The 15,308-nt window shown below is 42.4% G+C and overlaps 1 protein-coding gene across 1 annotated transcript in view; it reads left to right on the forward strand.

The window, feature by feature from the left end:
- The window catches only part of LOC128425385 (potassium/sodium hyperpolarization-activated cyclic nucleotide-gated channel 1), a 65,453-nt gene that overhangs the window by 8,614 nt on the left and 41,531 nt on the right, over positions 1-15,308 (forward strand). The gene's annotated exons all lie outside the window — the stretch shown is intronic.

Raw genomic sequence — 15,308 nt, forward strand, 5'->3', positions numbered from 1 at the left:
ACCATTTCAGCAGCTGCAGCTATGACACTGTGGCCGAAGCAATGATGTTATTTGCCCTGAAACGCAGCTCAGTTAAAATGCGAATAGGCGACCATAACACTATCAACTGTAATGAGCCGGCCTCACGCTCATCCTGAATGTCCTTGCCTGTCCTGCTCCTCCCGCCCAACTCCCACCCTCATTGTTATTGCTGCCGCGGTTCTCCACGCTGCTGGTTGTTGTTGTAAGGGCACATACTGCAGGGTTCACTGATACATCTGCTACAATGGTGATGCGGGAATGGATAATTCACTGTGTAAAGATGTGTTTGGCAACGTAAGAGGTTGAATAAGTGAATATTTACAGAGCAGGAAACGATCTCACAAGTAGCAATGAGCATCAGATTATTGGGAGGGTTAGAACCCCCTCAAACAACGTTATTACCAAGGGGAAACGCACTGTTAGCCAGTCAACAGTTTTTTCCTTCCACTGTTTGTGTCGGTCACTCGTAAGAGATAATTTTTTGGCCATTTGCAGCGTAACTTTGATTACATCACCTCATCCGTGAACATGATTTGCATCGCGTTATGTAGATTCTCATCGACATTGGCAGTGAAGACAATAGCTCTCGTGTTCCCACTCTGCTTCGCGACATCGACAAACTAGGTCTCCTGTTATTGTTTTGATTGAGAGACCCCTAGTGGCCAAAGTAACATATAATTTGTTTAATCGACACACACAGCGCTATTAGTGCTTTAAACAGCACTGTATATGTTTTGTGTCGTTCTTCCTGGATAGGGCACGAATGAAAAACAAAAAACCTGTTTCAGCAAAGTGTAATTCAACCTTTCTCAAATGTGGGTCTACGATCCACAGACACACACAAGCGGCCCCCTCACAAACTCACTCACCCACTGAAAGTGAGCATCATATGGATTTCACCCTGACATGCACACTGTGTGGCAAGTTTTGTCATGAAATTCAGATAGGGCAGCAGCACATTATGCTGCAGTATAGTTTGCATAGCTTTGTGCAGTGGGAGGATGAGACGGTATGGACCGGGGTTAGCAACACAAATAGATGGTGCCGCAAGGTTAATGAAAATCTGCAGTGAACATGCAGGGAGGCAGTGCAGTATAGCAGAGGGATGTGTCATAATGCCTGGATCCAACAGTCGAGCTCAGCCCTGCACCCTCGGTTCATCTCTCTCACGCTCTCTCATTCCTCTCTGCCTCTCTCCGTCTTTCTGCTTATCAAATTCTTCCCCTTTACTTCTCCCCCTCTCTTCCCCTCACGTGTCCTTTTCACACCCTCTTACTCACGAAATGTCGCCCTCCCTTAGCACTGGTTGTCTCGAGACGTCGTCGCTTGTAACTTTAAAAATACAGGTAATGTATTGAAATCGTGTAGAGTTCAGCGCAACGACATTAAATGGACACGCCCAATACTATAATGGCGACTCAGACACGTCCACGGGAGACGTGAGAGGAAAGACAAGGCACTCAGTGGAAAAATCCCAGGCTGTCGTAACGTGTTAGGTGCAGGGCGCAGGATCAGAGCTTTAATGGAAGGACAAATGCAGTCTTCTGCGATCATAATGGGTTTCAAGCAGTGGACCATCATTACATCAGCCTTAGGACGGACCCAACTTAGTTAATCAGTCAATTTCTATTGTAAGTCATCCTCCAGCCTGGACGTCCGTCATTTCCCTCAGCTGTTGTGATCTCTCTGCCCCACTTTTTCACTTTGTTGTTTCCATCTCTCCATCGGTGAAAGCGTTCAGGCCGGACGGTCGGAGCCGAGCTGCAGTCAGTTTCTTATCAATACTATCGGGAAAATTCATAGGTTTCATTAACCTTAATGAGCAACAAGCAGATGGAGATTGATGTTTGTTGAGAAAAGGATCTGATGGTTGGTCTCAATCTTTTTTTAATAAGTATCTATGAGCCCTTGTGTTGAAGCAGAAACCTCTTATAGGCATTACTGCTGGGAAGTGGATGCTGAGTATTATAGTCAGGATCTGATGCATCTCATGTGTTTATTTATTGTTCACCCTCTTATCGACACGATGCCCAGAGATATAGATATTCAAACGGTTGGAGTGTGTGTGTTCAAGTAGAACAAAATCTAATTTCATTTTGGACCAATTTGACAGTAGATGCTACTATTTCTGTCTTGGTGCATGATTCTCCGTGGGTCAAATGCAACGTGAACTGTGCCACACATGAAGCCCAGTGAATTGTAGTTCTCCGGCATTTTAGCATCTTTCAGCTGAATGTTTTGGTTTCACATCCACAAATTGCACTGCCTTGATTAAACCATGCAGGAACTAATGTATAGCTGATCTTAATAATGTCTCTGGAACATTTCCCCCCCCGTCAGGAAAGAAAAGCCCTTAGTCATAGTCTTCTTCCACTAATGGTGACCTTCTGGGAATCATTAAAAACTGAATATTTAACAATTCAGTGAAATAATGAGACTAGTCATCGAGGGCACTTTTTGCCCTTTCATTTTTAATTTCACCCGCATTTGTTTTGGATCTTTCAAGGACATTTTGGCCCTCTACTCCTCTTTATTAATAATTCTACCTCCCTTATGTTTCTCTTATTATTTCATACCCTCTCAGATAAAGGGCTAATTATCCTAATGACCTTACAGTCACGACAGACTCGTACTACGGCTATTACCTTTGGATATCCACTAATGCAGCCGAGATCTTTGGGAGTTTCTTCCTTCCCAGGAACCGTTTCAGAAACCACCTCATCCAGTGCTGATTTTAATAATGAATGCCAGCGGCAGACTGAGAGGGTATAACATTTTTAAACTGCTGCAGCGAATCCCCATAGCTCCCAGTGCCACATCTGGCTCATCACAGCCACCAGGCCTCCTGCCAGATCCCAACTGGAGCTCAGGGGCTCAGGTTGGGCTTGTGGCAGGAGACCGGTCCCCCAGGGGCGGCCCTGCACTTTTCAGAGCCCCGGGCAGAATCTGTCTGCTTCTCCACGCATCAGTAACAAATCAGTCAACATGATCATTATTTAGTTTGCCAACATACTGAATTACTCATCTTCTGTAAATAATGGCATATTGGGATGAAGAACATCAACAAACCAACCCTAAGCAACTCACCTTAAGGCTAAAGTTCATGTTTTGACTTCATCTAAGCCTTTTTTAATGTATATCTGTCAAAAATAAAGCTTCAATTTAACTTGGCTCCTCCACAATTAGTTCTTTTTTTAAAGTCTGTTCTCTGCAGAAAAAGTCATCAGCGATTGCCTTGTAACACATCTGCTGGGACCTAATTATTGTTTCCCTCTGTGATGCTGCAGTGGAAATGTTAATGAATACATTACTATAACATTTTGACAACTAATTTAGCAACCTGCATAAAATCAGAGAGCTCACGTTGTGCTAAGCTTTTATAACTGAAGTTAATGATTGAATATTTTTCAATAAACAGTATTTCTATTGATAAAGTACAGCAGCTCTGGCTTTGTGATACCTTCGCCATATGATACTGAGTGAGATTTGTCCCTGGCACATTCTGAGTGTGTGTGTGTGTGTGTGTACTTGTTTGACACGCAAGCACAAACCTGACCTTGTCATGACCCATTAGCCTCATGGGGACCAGGGCCCAGTCCCACTGAGCCAAAACTTAAATTCTAAGGTTTTGTTTGTGCTAAGGTTAAGGTTCGGGTTATTCATGAATTAGTCATGGTTAAGGTTAGGGAGAAGGCTTTGGTTAGGCTTTCCATAGTGAATGGAACTCAATGCCAAGACCTAATGCAGGCTGCACAAAAACCTGTGTGGGTAATATGGAGACAGTTTGCCTTTAATTCAGGGTTTGTTTTCCTCTTCTCTGAAGCAGATATTGTGTGTATGTTGTATTTGGTCCCATTTCAGTCAACTGTAGTTTGATACCTTGTCCCACCTGCTTCACACAATGAGTCCCACTTCCTACAGTTGGTGCTAACACGCTAAAGAAGCAGGACATGATCTCACCAGTTACACCTGCTGATTACTCACCTGCACTGCTGTGACCTGGTTTTTATTCTTATTTATATTTATTCCTATGAAATAGTGCTGAATCATGGCATTACCAAAATCCACAGTATAGATGCTGGCAGGTGTTTCCCTTTTTTCAATGTCCTTGTTTAAAAATTTCTGGAAGAATGAAACTTTATCGTCCCCTCCTGCCATCATGTCATCACCAGAGTTGCCTTTGCGACACCCTGACATATCATTTGTCAGTGACTTCTGCCCATCGCAGGCACAGTCGGTTGGTTGGTGGGTGGTTTGTTCGTTCATCACGTTTATTTGATCCCTGGCACGCAATAAGAGCGTTATTCATATTTTATAGGAAAATAAACTGAATGTGCGTGCTGCACTTAGCAAGTGCTTGTGGGACGTGGCAGCTACGGCAGCCCCAACGTCCAGCTCCAATTTGTTATTGTGTTGTCATTCAAATTGTTGGGCCGTCCTTTAAAAATAAAACCTGTATCAACGAACATCATATCAGATTGTTCTTTTCAATCATGACTAATATATAACGCATATGTTGCACAAACCCTAACCTTCTGAATACACAGGTACTGGTTATGGTGGATATGTGTTTTTCACTGGGCTGTATTAGGGAGGTAGTGTGTGCTGCAGCTGACTGCAGAGCATGATGCAAGTGATCTGTTTAATTAGAGTGTCTGCAGGGATCCGTCATCCCGAGCGAAGGTGCACAGTTGATTCACAGCTCAGTCGGTAAATTGATCTGAAAGGGGGGAAAATGTGAGCTGACTGACCTGGGTATCTAGTTCACTGCGTGGGGTCAGTAGAGGAGAGTTTAACTACATTACACTGGCTAAATGTGGCCTCCACTGAAGTAACCCATGAACTACTGGCTGACAGCAGGCCTTTTTTTCCTCCTCTATATTTAGATAAAGGATTTTCAACAGACTGACAAAGATGTGGATATTGGTATTTTTTAGGGTAATTGTTGAATTTAAGACAGGACACAACGTTAAGGGCTTCAAGGTTTTGTGATTTTGTGTTTCAAAAAACTCCTCGTCACTTCAACAAATATTACTGTAATGTACAGGTTTTAGTTCATTATAGATTAAGTGTAAATGCCATGAAAAATACAATAAATTACTAACATAATAACCGTATAATAAATGTGGTCTGGGTGTTAATCTGTAAATTTATATAATGGGGAAATGGTCTTAAATATCAAATTATATTGAATTTCGTATGTAGCATATATAATCTCAAATAATATATCTACACGTATCACAAAAAATTAGGCTTCTATTTTAAAAGAACCGACTTTTCCAGATCAAGGTGATCGAGCCACAGTTTACTGTCGTCTCCCTCCCTAGCAACAGAGGAGCCGTCTCAGAGCAGTTTTACAAAGTGTTTGGTGGCTGGAGGCCTCCGCAGTCTAAGTGCATAATCTCTCCCTCACTCACACACACAGAAGGTGTGCTGAATCATGTAGTGCTGAATCATACGTGAGGTTGAAAGAGAGACGGCAAGACCGATGGAGGAGGAAGTGTGTAAAGAGAAATGTGTGTCGTGTTTTCTCTCTGTGCATGTGTATCCTCATCATACAGACTCAACTGGGATTCAATTGCGTCGACCCGGCTTCTTTCTGTAATGACACCTTGTAGAATGACACGTAAAGAAATACAGGAGAAAGCTTTTTAAATGTGATCCGATAATGCTTTTTTTCCGGCTTTGCATTTTAGGACAAGCGATCCACCTTTGTTCTTTTGAAGCTGCACACACATGCAATCTATCACAGTGACTGTAGAGCTAAACAAAAACCCCGTTGAATCTATAAAGAACGTATACAGTCCATTTATCACACACAACATCCAATGACATTTATAGGAGGATAATTAGAAGGAGCCTGGCCTCATTACCACGTTCTCTCAAATACCATTTGGTTGTAGCACACACTCACATACACACATACACGCACACATGCACACACAGCAGTGAGGAGCAGGGATGTGACTGGCTGCAGGACTCTCTCTGTGGTAGAGTGGTGTTGCAGCAGAGCCTATGGCTGATGACTGTATACAACTGTTCCCTGTTATTTGACGTGATTTGATGTGAGTTGATGTGATGTATGAGGCTGAGGACTGTTGAGGGACTGTGTCAGATCCATGTGTGTGTGTTTGGGTGTTTGTATATCTGGATAGCTCATACCCTGTAGCTTAGACGTGGCGTATGGTAGCTTCCAGGGACAACTGATCTTTTTTATTCCTGTATTCACAGGCAAATACTTGGAAAATATCCATCTAACAAAGATAAAACTGAAAAGAAATGAAACTTTTAAGCAAAACAAAGATACAAATGAATCATAGGATCAGAACAGTTTACAGATTAAACTTGCTTGAAACTGTGAGAGGAGAAACTCTGACCAGTGATCACTTCAAGGCAGTTTAGAGCAGGTGTGAGTTAGCCCAGATTCTGTGCCCCTGCTAGAGGAGGCGCACGTAGCCATGGATGCACAGCTGGTCGTGTCTATTTAATGTCCCAACAAGGACCCGGCACAGTGGGCGACGCAGTGCAAATCACAGAAAGGTCTGATATCCCGTTAAGGTACGCTGAGGACACGGAGGAGCTACTTTGTTCTGTGCCTGGAGACGCACATGTCATTTATCAAACAGTGGCAGCCACCTGGAAGTGCAGTTCTTAATCTGAGGTGTTGCTTGTTAGGTTTCTTTCCAGTGCAAGGCAGGAGGAGATACGAGTCTGGTTGCCTGAGCTTTGGGAAAACGGCAAAGACGTCCGGATAAATGTGCAGATTTGAGTGGGAATGTGCACGTTCCTGAAGAAAAACCTAGCATCATATCAGTCCCACCAATTTTCTTCATGCAACTATTTTCTCTATTTAATATTAAAAAATTGCAGTGGTTTAAATGTTTGCTTTGTATTCCTCTTGTATTCCAATTTGTAAATCTTTCTCCTAGTACATATTATACACAATATTTCCAGGTGTCGGTAAATTGTGATCTCTATTTTTATACAAAAGGGACATTTTCACAACGTAAATGCACCTGGAAAATTTATCTGTTGAGAGTATTCTGCTGATTTTACATCAATTAAAAGCCCCTTAAATAAAAGGGTGCAGTGGTTATTTGACCTGAGCTTAAGTACTATTGCATATATAGTAGACATTTAAAAAAAAAATTGGACCTATGACAGAAATGGACAAAAGGAATGCAAGTCAGTAATGGTGTCCAGACAAATGTAGCTACATTTCAATTAAATATCAGTAAAATAATAATGCATTTGTCTCTTAAGCCTGTGCAGAAGCACATTTGCTGTCCAGTCCAGCGAAGCACTCGGCTACTGAACAGTGAATTCACTTTTTCCTCCTCTTCTCATGCATTTTTCATCAGCGCTCAGGCTCCACACTGATGTTTGTGCATGCTTTGTTGCATTTGGTTCAGCAAATCTTAAAACATTTATTTACAGACAGAAATAAGACATTTGCATATTTTATGTTTTTCCTCAGGTTCAACTTTCTATAAAGATAGCTTTATGTGAGGGCCAAACAGGATATTGAGATGATTTTTGTGATCCTCGGCATGGGTCATATTTGGGAGCCCCACCCATTTTACATAGCAGGGCATGCGTCTTTAAGTGCAACTATCTGCCAAGATGTGCATTGCAAGCCATAATATCTGTTAAAGATTTAGGATGAATTGAAGTTTCCGATTGTGCCTCAGTTATTCCATTGAGGTATTTAACATGTAGAATTGATATTATCCTTGCAAAATTTAGTTTAATGAAAGCTTTCACATATCTTTTCTTTTGAAGCAGCTTCTACACTATCTCTCTCACTTTCCTCCCTTTTGGTCAATTTGTCTCTTTTTTCTACCCTCAAACACACACACACATCTTCACAAAGACGAGCAAGAAACGTCAGAGACACACACACAAGCCTAATGGACTCCTGCAGTCCAATTTTGTGAAGCAGACAAAAATGAGGGACAGTGCCCCCCCCCCCCCCCCCCCCGCTCTCATGCTGTCTGTGCTCATGTCTTCTCTGTTTTAAGACACAGCTCCGACCATGAACATAATGCGCCTTGATTCCTTGTTCTTGCTCAGCTCGCAGAGGGAAGCTCACTCTTGGCCCACAGGGTGGAAAATCCCAGACTCCAGCGCCTGCAACAAAGAAAGACGAGTTCCTCTCGTCGTCCCCTGTAGATTTAACCCATTTTCCCTTGCCAGTTCACTGTGCACTCCTTCTGTTGCTAGTTGGTCTTGTTAACTGCAGTAGGGAGTGTTAATTTCCAAACCATATGGTTTAGAGTCCAGAGTTAATTGTAGGAGCAGTGGAGAGAGAAGCAGCGTTGCACGGTATGACGATAGCAGAAAAGTATCGCAATACCCTGTCGGTAAAACAGAACAATACTTAATTTTACTAGATTGTGTAGATGCGAATAGGCGTAGTGGGCGTGCAAATTGTTTTTAGCTTTCATGATGACAACACCAGAGCTCAAGGGTGCACGAGTAATTTTTTCATTATTTTTCTTCAGACGTCGACATTTGGGTCAAGCCCACGGACACAATAAATCCTGCCTGTAAAAGCTGCGTACCCACAGACACGGGTATTTGGATGTGATAAATAACATAGTAGCAATAAGACCTCAATTAAAAGTCAATAAAATCAGATTTATTTAATGACACAACTTTTTTCACCATTCGAGTTTGATGAGGCGGTTAAGAGCAATGATAATGTTTAAATGTTACTGCTTTAAGAGTTGCTAAGTAGAAATTAGCAAAAACAACACCAGTTACATATCATACATTTATATTAATTTATCAGTGCTGGTAACAGTAATCCTGTATGTACATTTTTATTATTTCTACTTATATGTGGTCAGCAGCGCAAACAAGTGTATGAAGTGTTATTTAACACTTTTTGATGATATCGCAAAGAAAACAAAAACAAACAAAAATAATCCGTGCGCCTCCTTCGCAGAGGTCTGCTCTCTACTCATCTACTGACGACATACTCTAATTTTCATATTTAGTCAAATTAGACATAATTATGACAAATAATGAGAACAGTCTTTCCCTCGGCCATATCGGGTTTTGCAGTGGTATTGTATTAGTATCAAGCTATTTAGGCAGGTACTCTTAGTCACATGTTCACATTGTAACAACACAAGAGACAAGTTCAGCTTTGAGATCCCTCCTCGCCAACTCCAATCCACGATGTCATTAAAACATATTACATTCAATTGTGGATGTCAAATTGTTAAGTAGGGAATGAAAATGTGTGTTGCTGTTAAATCATCAAATATTTAAAGTATCATCCATTAGTGTGTCCTCCAAATACTTTTATAAAGTGATAGAACAGGAAGAAGGGTCAGGGAGGCTTTACAAAATTGAAGCAAGAGGAATTATCAGTTAGAAATGGACGATATTTTGATAGAAAACCAAGTGGTGTCATGCTGATATATACTCATATGTCCAGTGAAAAGTATATCTCACTTTATATCTGGTATTTTTGTTAAAGGATCAATAAATGTACGTATTTACATCTACATTTACCAATGTATTTAAAGAGAGCGAGGTTGATACTCCTTTTTCAGGCAGCCTTTTGGACACTGACAAATTATGAATACCTAAACTGAGGAATAATATACAATAAAAACTTCAATCTGGGTTTTAAAATGATCTTACCACCATCAGCCATTAGTCACGTGTCGACAAAGATATACTGTTACTTTCATATTTTCCCATTATCTTCTGATGAGACAATCACAAGCTGCTACACTCCAGTGGCAGCGTCATCTCTAATGCTTCTTTTCCACTGGTCTAAAAAAAACACACCAACACCAGCTGAACATCTGGCTTCTGTCTGCATTGGAAATGGATACAAATGGCCTTCACTCCTGGCCGGGTCACATGACTCTGCAGTAGACACGGGTTTTTATCGGCTTAAACAATTTACTTCCTCTCAGCTGATGCAGTTTGGCATGTATGTATGTATATATGTATGTAATTTAAAAAGCTGCTATAGTATCATGCTGGTACTGGATTTCATGTTCATCCATACTTGCAGTGGCTAGCTTCGCAAGTCACCGTGCGTCATTGTGAGCATACGTATGACATTCAAAAAGCTCTATACTCATCCACTGGGACTATACCTCTATTTATCTCTCCCTCCCTCTCTCTTCTCGTCCCTCACTGGCGTTGTCATTCTGCCTCTCCCTCTGCATTTGACGTAAGATATATAAACAGACACGTCTGCACAGTGGAGACAGGGAGACAGAAAGGCAGTGACACTGGGAGGCAGTGACTGGGGGGAGAAAGAGGAGGAAGAGTTTGTCAAGAAAAGGAGGACAAATCTTACGCAGTAGACAACGGTGGTGTTTTAATCATCCGCATTTCTTTTGAAGGATTAAATGAACCAGGTTTCATGCTATACAACATTAGTGAATTAGAGAAGCGAGCAACACACACAGTGCCCCGCAACCACTGCCATCTTCTGTTACTGAGCATGTGCTGTAGCAGCCCCACAGCAGTCAAACCAAATCAACATCTGCCATTTCTCCCGACATCTGCTGGTTATTTTTAGCCTAATTTTGATTTTAGGATCATGTCATGTTTTGATACTCCGCACCAACGTTATTTTTATTTTCTTCTCCCGATTTGAACGAACCCCCCTCCAGAGTTCTGAGCGGAGAAGCAGTGAGTGAACAGTGCTTTGATCTCCTGTCCATCCCCATGGGATACCCCCACCCTCACCCACCACCCCCACCCGTGAACACAAGTCTCCCTCGGCATGGTGTGCACGATACAGTAAGCAGACAGATGACAGATATAGTCTTGGGAGGGGGGCTGAAGTGATAAGAGCGGAGATTAGGCTAATCGCGGTTATTTTTGTTGTTGGTGGTTTCCGTGTGTGTGTGTGTGCGTGTGTGTGTGTGTGTGTGTGAGTGAGTGATGGGTTTGCCGGGGGGGTATTTGGGGAAACGGATGCATTGGTGATCCCTGGTTGTTAGCTGGGGAAAGCTATTAGAATCTCTGCTCCACTGTCCGTACTAGTAACGGTTGTTCTCACCACTGACTAAAAATTGGAACAGCAGAACAATTTCAAAAAAATCAATCCCAATTCTGAACAGTTGAAGGTAAAATGTCAGGATATTTTGAGGAAAAATACAAAAAAACTGAATTGAATTTTCTTTGATTTAAAGGTAAAAAAGAAAAAGTTTTCTATCTTTTTTGCTGAAATCCAGATGGCCATAATCAAACCCTTGCTTGACTACGTGTCTGTCAGTAGCCGACCTGCCTGTGTCCCCCCCCTGTGTCTTCACCAGCCGGGGAGACATGCACGGCTGAGGCAGAGGCGATAGCCATAAGTTAGCGAGTGAGTCATGGAAAAGTCTCGGTTGTCAGTCAGTGCGCGTTCATGTGTTTTGGGGGCGTGGCTTTGCTGAGAGGGCCAATGGGAGGGGTGGGATGTATCGGTTGCATTTCTTCAAAGTGTCGCCTGCCCTCGCTAGCTTTTCCGGGATTTCCAACCCTATCTTTAAAATCTGAAACCCAATGATATTAAATCACTTTAATTCAAGTTAAGGTTAAAACGGAACAACCTCCTATTTAGACGCTTGCATCATTACAGCTCTGGCATTTTGCTTGAACCACAATCCGAATGATAAATTCCATGTGTAAAATAGTTCCTGATTAATTTTCAGTCAGTTTACCAATTAATCCTCCCAGCCCTACATACGTGACTGAGGCAGGAGGCCCATAATGATCCATTGGTTATTTAGGAGTGGACGACAAAATGTTTGTAAGACATCCTGTAATTACGCCTCGTGCAAATTAATTAATTAGTGACTAGTGATGCATTTGGTGTTTGTCTACATTCACTTCCCAAGAGTTAATGTAGTGGTGGATTGATGTAGACGGTTGGATCATCCATCCATCTGTCATGAAGAAAGCCGTGCGGCAGCGTCTCATATCGGGGCATCATTTTAGAAATACACTTTGACTGCTGTATAGATATGTATTATTATAGTGTGACGACACTGCAGATTAGATTAAGCAGCATCAGGTGTAGCCATGATGCAACAGGCACCACAGTGGGAGGTATGTGAGACCAGATAATGTCCTGTAGCTCCACTGTGGATCATATGACTGATTATAATACGCTGCCCCCATTGTGCTGTGTATTTACTGTTGAGCTGCTGTGTAACCTGTGTACAGCACCACTTGTCTCCCTCTGCAGTGTAGATGGTTTCTTTTTGGACGCATCGCACTGAGAGGTGACACGGCCTGTGTTAGAGTCGTCACAAGCCGCGGTTGAGCCTCCAGGAAATGTCAAGTGCAGCTCTGCCTATGGATGATTCACCAGTGTGAAATCCCACCGCGTGGCCGTCTCTGCCCATCCTGGGTGTGGCGGGTGTGTCTCGGTGGTAGACTGTGGGAGGAAGGCTCCGTCCTGCTGGTGTTAACCCGAGCGCAGCACAGGTCACCCTGTGCAATCCAATCAAATCCTTCCTTCCCTCACATGGGCACTAATCTGCCCTGACTGCCTTCTTAGCACAACTACAACTCCGGCTACAACACTCAGGCTTCCTTCCTCTCTCTGACTCCCCCCACTACATCAAGGACGTGTTGTCTTCTTCCCTCTTTTGCTAATTTCTTACTATTTTTCTTTTTTTTGTTCAATATCTGTCTCCCTCTTTCTTTTTTTTGTCATTTTTATATAATTGCATCATTGCCTGTAATATTATTGTATTAATAACAGTCGCCCAAAAGACATGAAAAACTTTACTCCTCCAAATTTGATTCGATTTAGTAAATCTTGATTGATTATTGAAGACTTAACACCAGAGGTGAGTTCGACATTTTTGAAACACATCAACACATTGTTTACCCAGCATCATTTAACACATGCCGGCTGTAGAGAGAGGGAGTGATGAAGATTTCATATATTGAGAAGTGTTAAAAGTTGTGATGTAAAAGTAAATATATCTAAGTAACTAGTTATATTACTCACATAAAACAGTGGCAAGAGTTTTTGAGACACCAAATAAGATGTTAGGGACGCACACCCAGGATGGTAAGTTCGAACATCCGCTGCTGGGCGCAAACATCAGCTGGTGGTCAAACTAGTAACTAAGACCTTAGAGCGAACAAGAAATATTCACCATCTTGTCCTATGTCCTAGAAAAATTCACATGCTAATACACATTAAGGCTTTATTAATGAAGGATCCTTGATGACCGACCTGCATACAAACCAATGAGATGTCATATTCATCCTCCGTCCCCTCCCTGTTGCCTCTTGTTTGTCTCTGCCCCTCTGCCGTCTGTCGGCCCTCCATCACAGACAGGCTGACGGACTGATTGAAGATGATTTAATTCCTGGAACGATGCTGTCAAACTGTCGGGCTGAAACCGACTTGCACAACCAGACAATTGTTGTGGAAAAAGGGGACGCATGGGAAAACGGTGGTTCTCGAGCCAACTGGCGCGTTTTTGAACAATATGTCCACTCGCACTGCAGAATTAATTCCGTGTCTCTCGTCGATTTTCTGATGAGCTGCGACGTCGCCTGTGTTTGGAGATGTCGCTCGTGTGTGTGCATGTTTTCTTGGAGGCGAGCTGATGTTATTTTGTTGGCACTGCTCAGGTTGCAGGTACAAATCAATAGAACATTCAAGCTCCTCCTCACCCATAAATACATTCACTTGTTCATCGGACACACTGGGGCCTTTTCCCGCACATAGAGAAGCCTTGAAAGAAGTTCCTAGAAGAATGTGCACAAATTAGCTGCATACATTAATCCCCTCTGAGAATAATGACCACATAGGGACATGTGGAGGCTTAGCAGAGAGTGTGGGTCACACGTTTTAAAGGTACAGGATTCTTATAGAAGACTGGAAGTCGGTGTTCCAGCCGTGAAGCACTTTTCGCCACACGGTTTCCTGCGTACACGCTACACAAAACGAGTTCCATCCAGAAAAACATCCTAAACATGACTCCCGTGGCTGTGGGAGCCTGTGCCCCAGAGGATGCGGCCTCTGCCAACGCCGCTCTGAATGGTGGAGCACAGATTAGGGCGGAACAGAAGCGTCGGGGTTATCACGCTCACACGACCAAAATAGACACAGAGCGGGTGAGACAGCGGGCAAGGCAGCGAGGCTCGCGGTGGAGTGTGATGTGCTTAGTGGGAGAACAAGAGAATACTGCTGACGGACACAGAAATGATGGAAAACGGAGCGGATGAGCGGCAGAGCTCCCATAGGAGAGGGAGGGAGAGAGAGAGCGACTCAGGCAGGAGGAGTCTTTATTCCAATTTGGGATTGACACATCAGCAAGAGATGACTCATCCAATTAAATGAATGCTTTGATTAAAGGCTGGCACAGGCTAAGCCGGTAAAGAATAGCATTACTACACGTTCTACAACCATCTATTTTAACCTTACACTCACACACTTAAACATACATTTGGCCCCTCAATTTAAAGAGTAGTTGTATTTAATGATACACAACAGGCCCTTATACTGATGCTGCATTCAGATATTTCAATGGTAAACAGAATCCATATTGGAAAACTGGAGAGAAACTAGAGTGGCACTCAGAGTGTATACCTCCAACTAGGCCCAACATTCCCTTAATGAAATCACATTTAAATCTACTAGATCCAGATTCTCATTTGGATCTGCACCGAATTTGCACACGTTCATGAATATCAGTCCCTTAAACGCCAGATTTCTTCATCAAGATCCATGAATTATTATCTGAGAAATTACCTAAATTATTTTAAAAAACTGAATCTATATTTGACTGGGTCTTCCTTGGGCCATTCCTGATTCCTCCTCCAAATTTGAATGGAAATAAGTTAAGTAGATTTTAGCATTATCCTTCTTCGTATTAAACACTGACAAAAACATATCCTCATTGGAGCAGCTAATAATGACGTCGTTTTGTAAGATGGATTCAAACTGTTGGTATCACTGCAATTTGTGATTCCCCTCGCGTTGGCGGTGAGTGGGAAACTTGATTTTCAAAAGAAACAAACAATTATTTTCTTGTGATATTCTCTTCATAACTTCGCTTTTCAAAGTGTTTGACAAATGTCAGTTTTTTTCTCTATCATCAAAGAGCTGTGCAACAATCAGGTTGTAACAACTTCAAGTAACCAGCTCAACAAGATGGATGTTTGACGGGGCAGTGTATGGGATGAATCACCTCAATTAATATCAGGAGAAAAGGCAGAGCCTCATGTTTCTTTTAATGATCGTTCTCTTCTCACTGATAGTTTACAGATTTCTATTATCTTTATATACAGATTCT

The sequence above is a fragment of the Pleuronectes platessa genome, chromosome 19 (assembly GCF_947347685.1).
Source record: "Pleuronectes platessa chromosome 19, fPlePla1.1, whole genome shotgun sequence".
NCBI classification, from domain to species: Eukaryota; Metazoa; Chordata; class Actinopteri; order Pleuronectiformes; family Pleuronectidae; genus Pleuronectes; species Pleuronectes platessa.